Consider the following 11,816-nt stretch of genomic DNA (forward strand, 5'->3'; position numbering starts at 1 on the left):
CAAATAATATTCCCTTTTACTGTGTTTTTTTTTCCAAGGTGGATGACTTCACATTTTCCGACATTGTATTCCATCTGCCAAACCTTAGCCCATTCGCTTAACCTATCTAAATCTCTTTGCAGCCTCTCTGTGTCCTCTACACAACCCGCTTTCCCACTAATCTTTGTCATCTGCAAATTTTGTTACACTACACTCTCCCCTCTTCCAGGTCATCTATGTATATTGTAAACAGTTGTGGTCCCAGCACCGATCTCTGTGGCACACCACTAACCACCGATTTCCAACCCGAAAAGGACCCATTTATCCCGACTCTCTGCTTTCTGTTAGCCAGCCAATTCTCTATCCATGCTAATACATTTCCTCTGACTCCGCTTACCTTTATCTTCTGCAGTAACCTTTTGTGTGGCACCTTATCGAATGCCTTTTGGAAATTAAATACACCACATCCATCGGTACACCTCTATCCACCATGCTCGTTGTATCCTCAAAGAATTCCAGTAAATTAGTTAAACATGATTTCCCCTTCATGAATCCATGTTGCGTCTGCTTGATTGCACTATTCCTATCTAGATGTCCTGCTATTTCTTCCTTAATGATAGCTTCAAGCATTTTCCCAACTACAGATGTTAAACTAACCGGCCTATAGTTAACTGCCTTTTGTCTGCCCCCTTTTTTAAACAGAGGCATTACATTAGCTGCTTTCCAATCCACTGGTACATTCCCAGAGTCCAGAGAATTTTGGTAGATTATAACGAATGCATCTGCTATAACTTCCGCCATCTCTTAATACCCTGGGATGCATTTCATCCGGACCAGGGGACTTGTCTACCTTGAGTCCCATTAGCCTGTCCAGGACTACCCCCCTAGTGATAGTGATTGTCTCAAGGTCCTCCCTTCCCACATTCCCGTGACCAGCAATTTTTGGCATGGTTTTTGTGTCTTCCACTGAAGACCGAAGCAAAATAATTGTTTGTTTAAGGTCTCAGCCATTTCCACATTTCCCATTATTAAATCCCCCTTCTCATCTTCTAAGGGACCAACATTTACTTTAGTCACACTTTTCCGTTTTATATATCGGTAAAAGCTTTTACTATCTGTTTACGCTCCTGTGAAGCGCTCTGGGATGTTTTACTATGTTAAAGGCGCTATACAAATGCAGGTTGTTGTATACTCAAAGGAACATAAGCCCAGCCTGTGCAAGCAGGCCTCGTAATTTAACCCTTTAAAACCCCGGTATCATAATTCTTCTGCTTCGGAAGACCTGAGGGGTTAATTCCTCGCTGGCATTCATCCTGGCCTGTACGTCTCCTCGAATGTAGTAAAATGGCAGTTAGCTAAAGTGTGTGATGATTTCCGACATTCCCCTAAGGCCTGGTCAGGCAGCTGATTCAGCTTTAGCCCTGTGTGTGTGTTTTGTGTGTCTGCTCTGACATTCTACACATATGCTCTTTCCAACAGAAGAATGATGAGCTACAATACCCCCCACCCAGCCCCCCTACCCCCCACCCAGCCCCCCCCCCCCTACCCCCCCCCCCCCCAAGAGTGATGGAATACTCTCCACTTGCCTGGATGAGTTCTGCTCCAACAACACTCAACTCGACACCATCCAGGACAAAGTAGCCCGCTTGATTGGCCCCCCATCCACCACCTTAAACATTCACTCCTTCCACCAACGGTGTACTGTGGCTGCAGTGTGTACCATCTATAAGATGCACTGCAGCAACTCTCCAAGGCTTCTTTGGCAGCACCTCTAAAACCTGCCACCTCTATCACCTAGAAGGACAAGCGCAGCAGGTGCATGGGAACACCACCACCTCCACGTTCCCCTCCAAGTCACACACCATCCAGGCTTGGAAGTATATCACCGTTCCTTCATCATCGCTGGGTCAAAATCCTGGAACTCCCTCCCTGAGAGCACTGTGGGAGAACCTTCACCACACGGACTGCAGCGGTTCAAGAAGTTGGCTCACCACCACCTTCTCAAGGGCAATTAGGGATGGGCAATAAATGCTGGCATTGCCAGCGACGCCCACATTCCATGAACAAAAAAAAACCCTTCCTTAGCCTGGAGCATCAACACCAATTTCAGCTCCAAGTCCAAGTTAAATCAGACAACCAACTGGCTACATTATACACCCTGCTCAGCATCTTAAAATCCCATATCTTTTATCTGTATGTACTTCCTGTCCACTTGGCCTATATTAGCTTAGGTTTAAACATCTATAATTAATGGGATCAGCCGTGGCTCAGTGGGTAGCACTCTCTCCTATGAGGCAGAAGGATTGTGGGTTCAACTTCCATTCCAGCACATAATCTAGTTGTAGTCGTCATTGGCAGTCCCTCGGTATTGAGGAACACTTGTTTCCACTCAGTGAGTTCTCGGGTGGCTGTACAGTCCAATGCGGGACCTACAGTCTCTGTCACAGGTGGGACAGACAGTGGTTGAAGGAAAGGGTGGGTGGGGAGCCTGGTTTGCCGCATGCTCCTTCCACTGCCTGCGCTTGGTTTCTGCATTCTCTTGCCAACCAGACTGTAGGTGCTCAACACCCTCCCGGATGCTTTTCCTCCATTTTGGGCGGTCTTAGGCCAGGGATTCCCAGATGTCGGTGGGGATGTTGCATTTTATCGAGGAGGCTTTGAGGGTGTTATTGAAACTTTTCCTCTGCCTATTGTGTTCCTAACACTGATGAGGCTGCACACAGGGAGGTTAAAGTAACAGTGACCTCAGTCTTTATTAAGGCACTCTAGAGTGAGGAGCAGGTCTTGGGGGCCGGCTTATATATAGTGCTTCCAAGGGATGCTGGGATCCCTTGGAACTTCAGGGGATGCGCTTCCTGGTGGCGGAACATGGGAGTGCATGCTTTACAGATACACAACACTGCCCACCTGGGGCTCGCTTGTGTACGAATTCCGAGTAGAGCGCTTGCTTAGGGAGTCTCGTGTCGGGCATGCGGACGATGTGGCCCGCCCAACGCAGCTGGTCGAGCATGTCAGTGCTTCGATGTTGGCCTGAGCGAGAACACTGACGTTGGTGCGTCTGTCCTCCCAGTGGATTTGCAGGATCTTGCGGAGGCAGCGTTGGTCGTACTTCTCCTGGGCTTTGAGATGTCTGCTGTATATGGTCCTCGTCTCTGAGCTATATAGGAGGGCGGGTATCACTACTGTTCTGTAGACAATAGGAAGCAATCTTCCTCACTGCAGTGGTCTTACTCTCAACAAGCTCCCTGCTGGAATGGAACTATATAGAACCAGTGGGAACCTGTTCAACCGTTGCTGCCTCCAGGCCAGATCCAAGGTCGTCCCATCCTCTGTCATCGAATTACAGTATGCGGACAATGCTTGCATCTGGGCACACTCGGAGGCCGGACTCCTAAGTCATCGTCAACCTCTTCACTGAGGCGTATGAAAGCGTGGGCCTTCAGCTAAACATCTGTAAGACAAAGGTCCTCCACCAACCTGACCCCGTCATCAAAATCCATGGCACAGCCTTGGACAATGTGGACCACTTTCCATACCTTGGGAGCCTATTATCAGCAGGGGCAGAATTGACTACGAGGTCCAACACCGCCTCCAGTGTGCCAGTGCAGCCTTTGGTCGCCTGAAGACCAGGACCTCCAAATCTGGCACCAAGCTTATGGTCTAGTTATAGTGCTGTTGCAGAGGCCTTAAACCGAGGCTCTGCCTGCCTACTCAAGTGGACATAAAAGATCCCATAGCACTAATTTGAAGAGGAGCAGGTGTGCCCTGGCCATCGTTGTGATTTCCCCCCCCCCCCCCCCCAAGTTGCACTGCCTCCTGCGCAACCTGCCTCCCCCAATGCACGGCTCATTCAAAAATTTCCACTTGCGCGGTACCGACAAGGTAAAAGCCGGTGAGGGGCCTGCGCGGGACCTCCCCGAACACTGTTGTCGTTGTTGCCCCAGTTACTGCTGTTGTTACTCCAGTTATTACTATTGTTGCTTCAGCTGTTTTCCGGTTCAGTCGGCAGGGGGCGCTGCTGCTGACGCTGCGGTGCGCAGGCGTGGCGCCCGTTGCTCCAAGATGGCGGCGCCCATGGCGGACTGCAGGCGGTCGCGAGCCCGGGGCGCGGAATAACGCCCCCCCCCCCCCCCTTCTTCCCGCTTTGTTTTGAAAATTAATAACAAAAAGCCGGCGGGCGGACGGTTGGTGAGCGGATCGAGTGCCGGCGGCGCGGCGCGGCCCGGCAACCAGGGACAGAGCGGCCTGCGGCCTGCGGCCTGCGGCCTGCGGCCTGGCTCCGAGCCTCGGACCGAAGTGAGCGGCACTCGGGAGCAGTCAGCGAGGAGGAGGCGCCGGTGAGTGTGCTCGGGGCTGCCCGGAGGGCCGGGCAGGGGGCAGTTAGCGTTGGTTAAAGAGAGAGTGCGTTTATATCGCCACCTCGGTTTACAGCCAGTGGGGGACTTTTAGAGGGTAGTCACTGTTTTCATAAATAGGAGCAGGCCATTCGGACCCTCGAGCCTGCACCACCATTTAATCTGATCATGGCTGATCTGATCATGGACTCGGCTCCACTTCCCTGCCCGCTCCCCATAACCCTTCACTCCCTTATCGCTCAAAAATCTGTCTGCCTCCACCTTAATGTGGGAAACACAGTAAATAGGTGCAGGAGTTGGCCATTCGGCCCTTTGAGCCTGCATTCAATAAGATCATGGCTGATCATTTTTGCAACTTCAGTACCCCTTTCCTGCTTTCTCTCCATACCCCTTGATCCCTTTAGCCGTAAGGGCCACATCTGACTCCCTTTTGAATATATCCAATGAACTGGCATCAACAACTCCTCTGTGGTAGAGAATTCCACAGGTTCACAATTCTCTGAGTGAAGTTTCTCCTCATCTCAGTTCTAAAATGGCTTACCCCTTATCCTTAGATTGTGACTCCTGGTTCTGGACTTCCCCCAATATCTGGAACATTCTTCCTGCATCTAACCTGTCCAATCCCATCAGAATTTTATATGTTTGAGATCCACCCTCCTCATTCGCGGCAGCCAATTTGCGCACAGCAAGGTCCCACAAACAGCAGTGTGATCATGACCAGATCTTCTGTTTTGGTAATGTTGATTGAGGGATAAGGATGCTTTGAAATAGTGTCCGTGGGTGAGGGTGCTGCCCACTGAGCCACAACTGACACCTTGGTGGGTGATATAATTAGTACCAACGCTCAGTCTAAGCAACCGCGCAGCCCGCCACCAGCTTTTTCAATGTGCAGTGGACGGGTCAAGTGTGCATTTGAATTGTGAAAAATATCCAAGAACATTTTGTGATGTATAATTTGAGAATGAAATGCATTTGGGGGTGCGGGGGAGGAGGGCAGGAACAATTTGAGATGAATTAAGAATAATTTAGAGGGGGTGCTAAGGGGCTCAATCTCACTGAACCAGATTTCGTTCTATTTAGTAATGCCTGATTTAACTGTCGTGCTAAATTAAAGCATTTTATTATGTCACTGTTCTTTCATGCAGATGTTCAGTGTGTACGTATAATAAAAAATTTAACCGGCAGCCCTGCTGTACGCCTTGTCCCTCTTCTTGTGTGAGCCTAGATCATGACTGTTGGCAAAGAATTTGAGCTTGGAAGTGGGGCCCGCCAAAAATCCCGATCCTGTGTTGACTCACAGTTTCAAGCTGGGGTCACTGGATAACGATCGGTCGTGTGAGCCCTACCTTTTACCCACCTCTCCTAGCCCAGGAGCTGCTGCGGTCAAACCTAATGCTCAGTTTGTTCCTTGATCAGCTAACAAGGCACCAATAGGGAATCGAACTTGAGACTTTCTGGTCGATAGGACTTACTGGAGGCAAAACATATAATTGTGTCCACTGCCTAGGCAGTGACCTAAATAAAAGCCCAGCTTTTCTTTTTATCCTTAACAGTCTGCCACATTGTTTATGTACAATATGTTAAGACTATAATCCAAATCCAGTTGCAGTGTGCACTACTGCAGGGAGGGATGTGGGCTGGACCTCTACCCTGCTGAGCTGCATGAAAGTTGATCTTCTTGCATTGACAGGGTGATAGGGACCGTTGTTGAAGGTTAGTCAAGTTTGCTGTCATGCTTCTAAAGGCCCATTCTGTTTGCACTTTTGCTTCTGTTGCCACTGCGTAAAAGGTACTGCAGATTATTTTGAGTGTGTGCCTCTTGTTTAATGTCCTGGAATGTTGGACTATGGAATGTTTATTAAGAAGTATTACTGCTAATAAATTCCCATCCGTCAGCCCAGCAGCGATTTTGGGGCGAATGGTGTTGGTTCTGAACTAATCTTCCGCTTCAGTCACCTGTATCCCTTTCTGTGACCAGTCACTCTTGCCATTTTCTGCCTGGCCCTTCCTTAGTCTTCCTGGCCACCTTGTACCTCGGTGCAGGGCATGGAAAAGTATTCCAGCTGTTCCCATTCTTGAAATGTGCCTAAAACCCTGGCAGTCGTGTTTCTTGGGTGAGTTATCATGCATAGACTCGCCATTGTCCAGGCAATTGGAATCATGTAGCTTTTGTGGCTTCTGTTGCTGAAGAGATTTTTAAAAATCATTTTACGACGTTGACTAAAAATTCCAGTAAACATTGCGTGTGATGTCTGAAGTGCCATTGGGAAGTGGGGGGCATATTGGGAGCATTGGGGAGGGGAGTTCACTGGGCATGAGTACAAAGGGTAGAAACTGTGGGATTAGGCTGCAGGGATGCCATTTGGTAAATAAAAATGACGATGAGGTAATTCTCCGTGTCCCCATTGGGAAGAAAGATATGGGTGCTCAGTGTCGTTTGGAGGGGATCAACATATGCCTGCATATGGTGGGAGAAGCGGTAGATGGAGTGCGGAGGGCGCACGTGGGGGAGGGGGAGGGCGCGCCCGGGGGAGCGCGGGCGAAAGGGGGGAGGAGGAGGAGGAGGGAGGGCGAGAGGGAAGAGGGAAGAGGAGGGAGGGCGGGCGAGAGGGACGAGGGAAGAGGAGGAGGGAGGGAGGAGGAGGAGGAGGAGGAGGGAGGGCGGGCGAGAGGGAGGAGGAGGGAGGGCGGGCGAGCGAGAGGGAAGAGGAGGAGGAGGAGGAGGAGGGAGGGCAAGAGGGAGGAGGAGGGAGGGCGGGCAAGAGGGAAGAGGAGGAGGGAGGGCGGGCAAGAGGGAAGAGGAGGAGGGAGGGCGAGAGGGAAGAGGAGGAGGGAGGGCGGGCGAGAGGGAAGAGGAGGAGGAGGGAGGGTGGGCGAGAGGGAAGAGGAAGAGGAGGAGGGAGGGCGGGCGAGAGGGAAGAGGAGGAGGGCGGGCGAGAGGGAAGAGGAGGAGGGCGGGCGAGAGGGAAGAGGAGGAGGAGGGAGGGCGGGCGAGAGGGAAGAGGAGGAGGGATGGCGCAGGAGGAGGAGGGCGGGCGAGAGGGAGGAGGAGGGAGGGAGCGCAAGAGGGAGGGCGAGCGCGGGCGCGAGAGAGGATGGATGGATGGAGAGAGGGCGCGCGCGGGCAAGATGGAGGGAGGGAGGGGGCGGGGCGGTTGAGAGGGGGACTGTGGTGGAGGAGGGATAGTGTGTGGGGAAGGGGAGGGGCGGTGCGTGGAGAAGAGTTGATGCACTTCACTCTAGATAAATATTTCCCCAGTGCTGAAAATGATGAATTGAACTCGGTCATTCCGCAAGTCATCCCATTTTCCAGGAATTTGATTCAAGATTCTCCTTTAAGTGCTTTTGGAAATCAATAATGAATTTAAAAGTACTCAATATGTCCTTGAGAAACTTGAAGTGTTCCTGGCAGCGGGGTATTGTGACGGTGTAGAGGGAGAGAGTAGCAACGTTTGGGGTCCTGTTGTGGAGAGGAGGGTCTTGGGGGAATGACACATGACAAGTTGTTTAAGGCTTTTCCAAGCAGAGACAGAGGCCTGTAGGTACGCTGAGGATTTAAAAAAATAACTTTATCCAACGCCTTTCACAACCACAGCACATCCCAAAGCCCTTTCCACAAATGAAGTACTTTTTGAAGTGTAGTCACTGTTGAAATGCACGAAACGCGGCAGCCAATTTGCGCACAACAAGCTCCCACAAACAGCAATGTGATAATGACCAGAAAATCTGTTTTTGGTGATGTTGGCTGAGGGATGAATATTGGCAATCTCGGGTAACTGCTTTGGAACCCCTTTTATGGAACCTTGTGTTTCCCTGGGAGTGGCAGCATTCCTGGCCATCCTTCAACGCTCCTTGTCTTTATTATTTTAAAAGCACGCGTAAGGACTTTTTTTTTTTAAAGCCCGTCCCTTGCAGCAGGGTTTGCGGCTTCAACATATTGAGCGCTTCCGATTATTTTGGGCTGTTCAATGAATACTTAAGCACTGCTGGTTTCGGGCAACGTCAGGTCTTCCTTCAGCTGTTGGCCCCTCAATAACGTGCGGTAACATTAGTGATGAGATCCTTAGAATAAGGGGCTGCCCATTTAAAACTGAGATGAGGAGAAATTTCTTCTCTGAGGGTTGTAAATCTGTGGAATTCGCTGCTTCAGAGCTGTGGAAGCTGGGACAGTGAATACGTTTAAAGCAGAGATTGACAGTTTCTGAACGATAAGGGTAGCAGGCAGGGAAGTGGAGCAGAGTCCATGATCAGATCAGCCATGATCTTGCATTGAATGACGGAACAGGCTCGAGGGGCCGTATGGCCTACTCCTGTTCCTAGTTCTTAAGTTCTTATCCTGGATGCAACTGCTAATAATTAGGAGAGGCAATTGCTAAATGAAGATTATCTGCTTTATTAAAAAAAAATGTTAGCTTATTTGCTTTTTGGTTTTACCGCACACTACATTGTCAGTAAATTGTGTTAACACCAGTGTGCCCGCTACAAGCAGTGCGGACTGTACTTTGAGGTATAGCGTTTGTTCTGCAGGCAGATTCCGCAGTCACGGCCAGATTCCCACAGTCAGCAACGACCTCTGGCATGTTAATGTGATGTTTGGTGTTTTAAGTTGAGGCAGGAATGTTGACCAGGTCGTCACTCTACATTTACTGTGCCATTGAGATCTTTAAATATCCCACTGCAGGCAGGCAGGCGGTTTGACATCTCCTCTGAAGGGTAGTATGCCTGACAGTGAGCTTGCTCCAAACTGAGCCAAGGCCAAGTCTTGCGAAAAGTCCCACCCAACGCTTCTGGTAATTTAAAAGTTGGAGATTGTTATTGTTATGCACTGTTGCCCAACCAGTGCCTGGTTAGCCCTTTCACCTACATTTCAGGCTGTGTGTTTGAGTTCATGGTAAGTGGGTCACAGTCAAAGTAAATAGTTTTGTGTCGATGGCTCTGTTTTTGTGAACTTTGTAACATTTATCTGTTGATAAGCTAGGTAAACACTGGGAGCTCCATGGGGGGGAGGGTTATTGAGGGTAGTGTGACTGTTTGTTTATTAAGGGTTAACTCATTCCATTCTGTGCACATCAAAATTACTGTTACTGCCAGGGAACGGAATAACTTTCTATTTCAGACACTCGGCATCAGCATAAAACGCCAGAGCAGATACAGAGTCCAGCTCCCTTTGTTCTGACTCTGCGATTCAGCCTCAGTCCAGCATAATCTTAAAATTGGAGTCAGGCTGTTCTTCACACAAAGAGTAGTGGAAATCTGGAAAACTCTCCCCCAAAAAGATAGGTTGAATAGGTTGGACCTATACTCATCGGAGTTTAGAAGATTGAGGGGTGATCTTATCGAAACATACAAGATAATGAGGGGTCTAGACAAGGTGGATGTGGAGAGGATATTTCCACTCATAGGTTAAACTAAAACTAGGGGGCATAGTCTCAGAATAAGGGACTGCCCATTTAAAACTGAGATGAGGAGAGATTTCTTCTCAGAGGGTTGTAAATCTGTGGAATTCTCTGCCCCAGACAGTTGTGGAGGCTGGGTCATTGAATATATTTAAGGCGGAAATACAGATTTTTGAGCGATGAGGGTATAAAGGGTTATGTGGAGCTGAATCCATGACCAGATCAGCCATGATCTTATTAAATGGCGGAGCAGGCTCGAGGGGCCAAGTGGCCTACTCCTGTTCCCATTTCTTATGTTCTTATGTTAAGCTTTTAAGACTGGGGCCCAATAAAAATGTCAAAACTGAGATTGATAGATTTTTGTTGGGTAAGGGTTTGAATGGATATGGAGTTGAGATACAGACTAGTCATGATCTAATGGAATGGCGGAATAGGCTCGAGGGGCTGAATGGCCGCCTCCTGTTCCTATGTGCCTTTGTACTTTGCCAGTTGGATGCTCTTCCATTTCCCGCAGCACATTACCTTGTGGCTTCTCTGAAATGGATTGCCACTGCTGTTTGGCTCAGTATTGTCCCATGGGACCGGCACTCGCCAGGAAGTGTGCCGAGACTGCCCAATCTCATTTCACGTAGGCAGTGGACTGAGGTGACTTTCATCCCATCAGGTAGCTTGCTTTCGAACCTAATTCCCAAAGTTGAAAGGCGTGCGTTTAACTTGGGCCTTCCCCAAGCATCGAATCACACGGCGCAGAAGGTGGCTGTTTGGTCCATCGTGCCTGTGACGGCTCTCTGAAAGTGCTACCCAATTAGTCCCACTCCTCCTGCTCATTCTCCATAGCCCTGCAAATGTTTCCTTTTCAAGTCGATATCCAATTCCCTTTGAATATCACAATTGAATCTGCATCCACCGCCCTTTCGGGCAGCTCATTCCAGATCACAACAACTCGCTGAGTAAAAAAACAATTCTCCTCCTCTCCCCTCTGGATCTTTTCTGCCAATTATCTTAAATTAGTCACCTCTTCTTTCAACGTTAGTCCTCCTAGGGTACAGTTTCTTCACGTGTGGTCTGAAAATGACCTAGGCTGACATAATATCAGAGTTAGTAGATAGAGATCAGGTACAACAACATCCGTGGACCAAGGCCACGCTGGCCGATTTAAAACAGCGATACTGCTGACTTGACAGAGAACACCAAGCTGAGGTTCCGACCTGGGACTTGTAATCTTTATGACCTCACTGTGCACTCTTTCACCTATTGAACCGGTGAGGAGCTCTCGGAATGAAGATTCTTAAAAGGACTCTGCCACACGTTTGACTTGCAGTGGGAATTGCAGCTTCACTTGATCAAACAGGAGCCTTCATCTGCTCGAGGGGAGTTCGGCAGATAGGCCACCGAGCATTACGAATAGAAGAGTCGAGTACGACTTGGTGAGGTGAATCAGGGGGAAAACTACTTCCACGGGTTGGTGAGTCAGTCACTAGAGTGCATGAATTTAAGATGGTCATCCCAGGAACCCCAGAAGAGGGCTTTTGGGACGTGGAATGCCACGCCTGAAAGAGCGGTGGAAGCATAAATATTGGAAAAATACATGTTTAAAAGATTAATGGGGTAGGGCAGGGGAATGGGACCAGCTCTTTCAGAAGGCTGGTTGGCACAACAACAACTTCTATTTCTATAGCACCTTTAACGTAGTGAAGGAGCATCTTGAAGGAGGAAAGAGAGGTAGAGAAGTTTAGGGAGGGAGTTCCAGAGCTTAGGGTCTAGACAACAGAAGGCATACCCACCAGTGGTTGAGCGATTCTAATCAGGGATGCTCAAGAGGGCAGATTTAAAGGAGTGCAGACATCGTGGGGGAGGTGGGAGGAGCGCTGTGGGGCTGGAGGAGATTACAGAGATACGGAGGGGCGAGAATTTTGAAATCGTGGTGTTGCTTAGCCGGAAGCCAATGTCGGTCAGCGAGCACAGGGGTGAGCGGGACTTGGTGCGAGTTAGGACACGGGCAACAGAGATTTGGATCACGTCTAGTTTACGTAGGGCAGAATGTGGGAGGCCAGCCAGGAGTGCATTGGAATAGAGGTAACAAAGG

General features: G+C 49.4%; 1 protein-coding gene across 3 annotated transcripts in view; it reads left to right on the top strand.

Moving 5' to 3' along the window:
- hmgcs1 (3-hydroxy-3-methylglutaryl-CoA synthase 1 (soluble)) overlaps positions 1–11,816 on the top strand; it is an 86,023-nt gene that overhangs the window by 47,697 nt on the left and 26,510 nt on the right. The window contains exon 1 of one of the 3 annotated variants that reach the window (XM_070877558.1): positions 4,104–4,316. The exons of the other annotated variants lie outside the window; for them this stretch is intronic. The gene's annotated coding sequence lies outside the window, so the exon portion shown is untranslated. Of the gene's footprint in view, positions 1–4,103; positions 4,317–11,816 lie in introns of those variants that run through there. 3 annotated transcript variants of the gene reach the window in all.

Source organism: Pristiophorus japonicus, chromosome 1, assembly GCF_044704955.1.
Source record: "Pristiophorus japonicus isolate sPriJap1 chromosome 1, sPriJap1.hap1, whole genome shotgun sequence".
Classification (NCBI taxonomy): Eukaryota; Metazoa; Chordata; class Chondrichthyes; family Pristiophoridae; genus Pristiophorus; species Pristiophorus japonicus.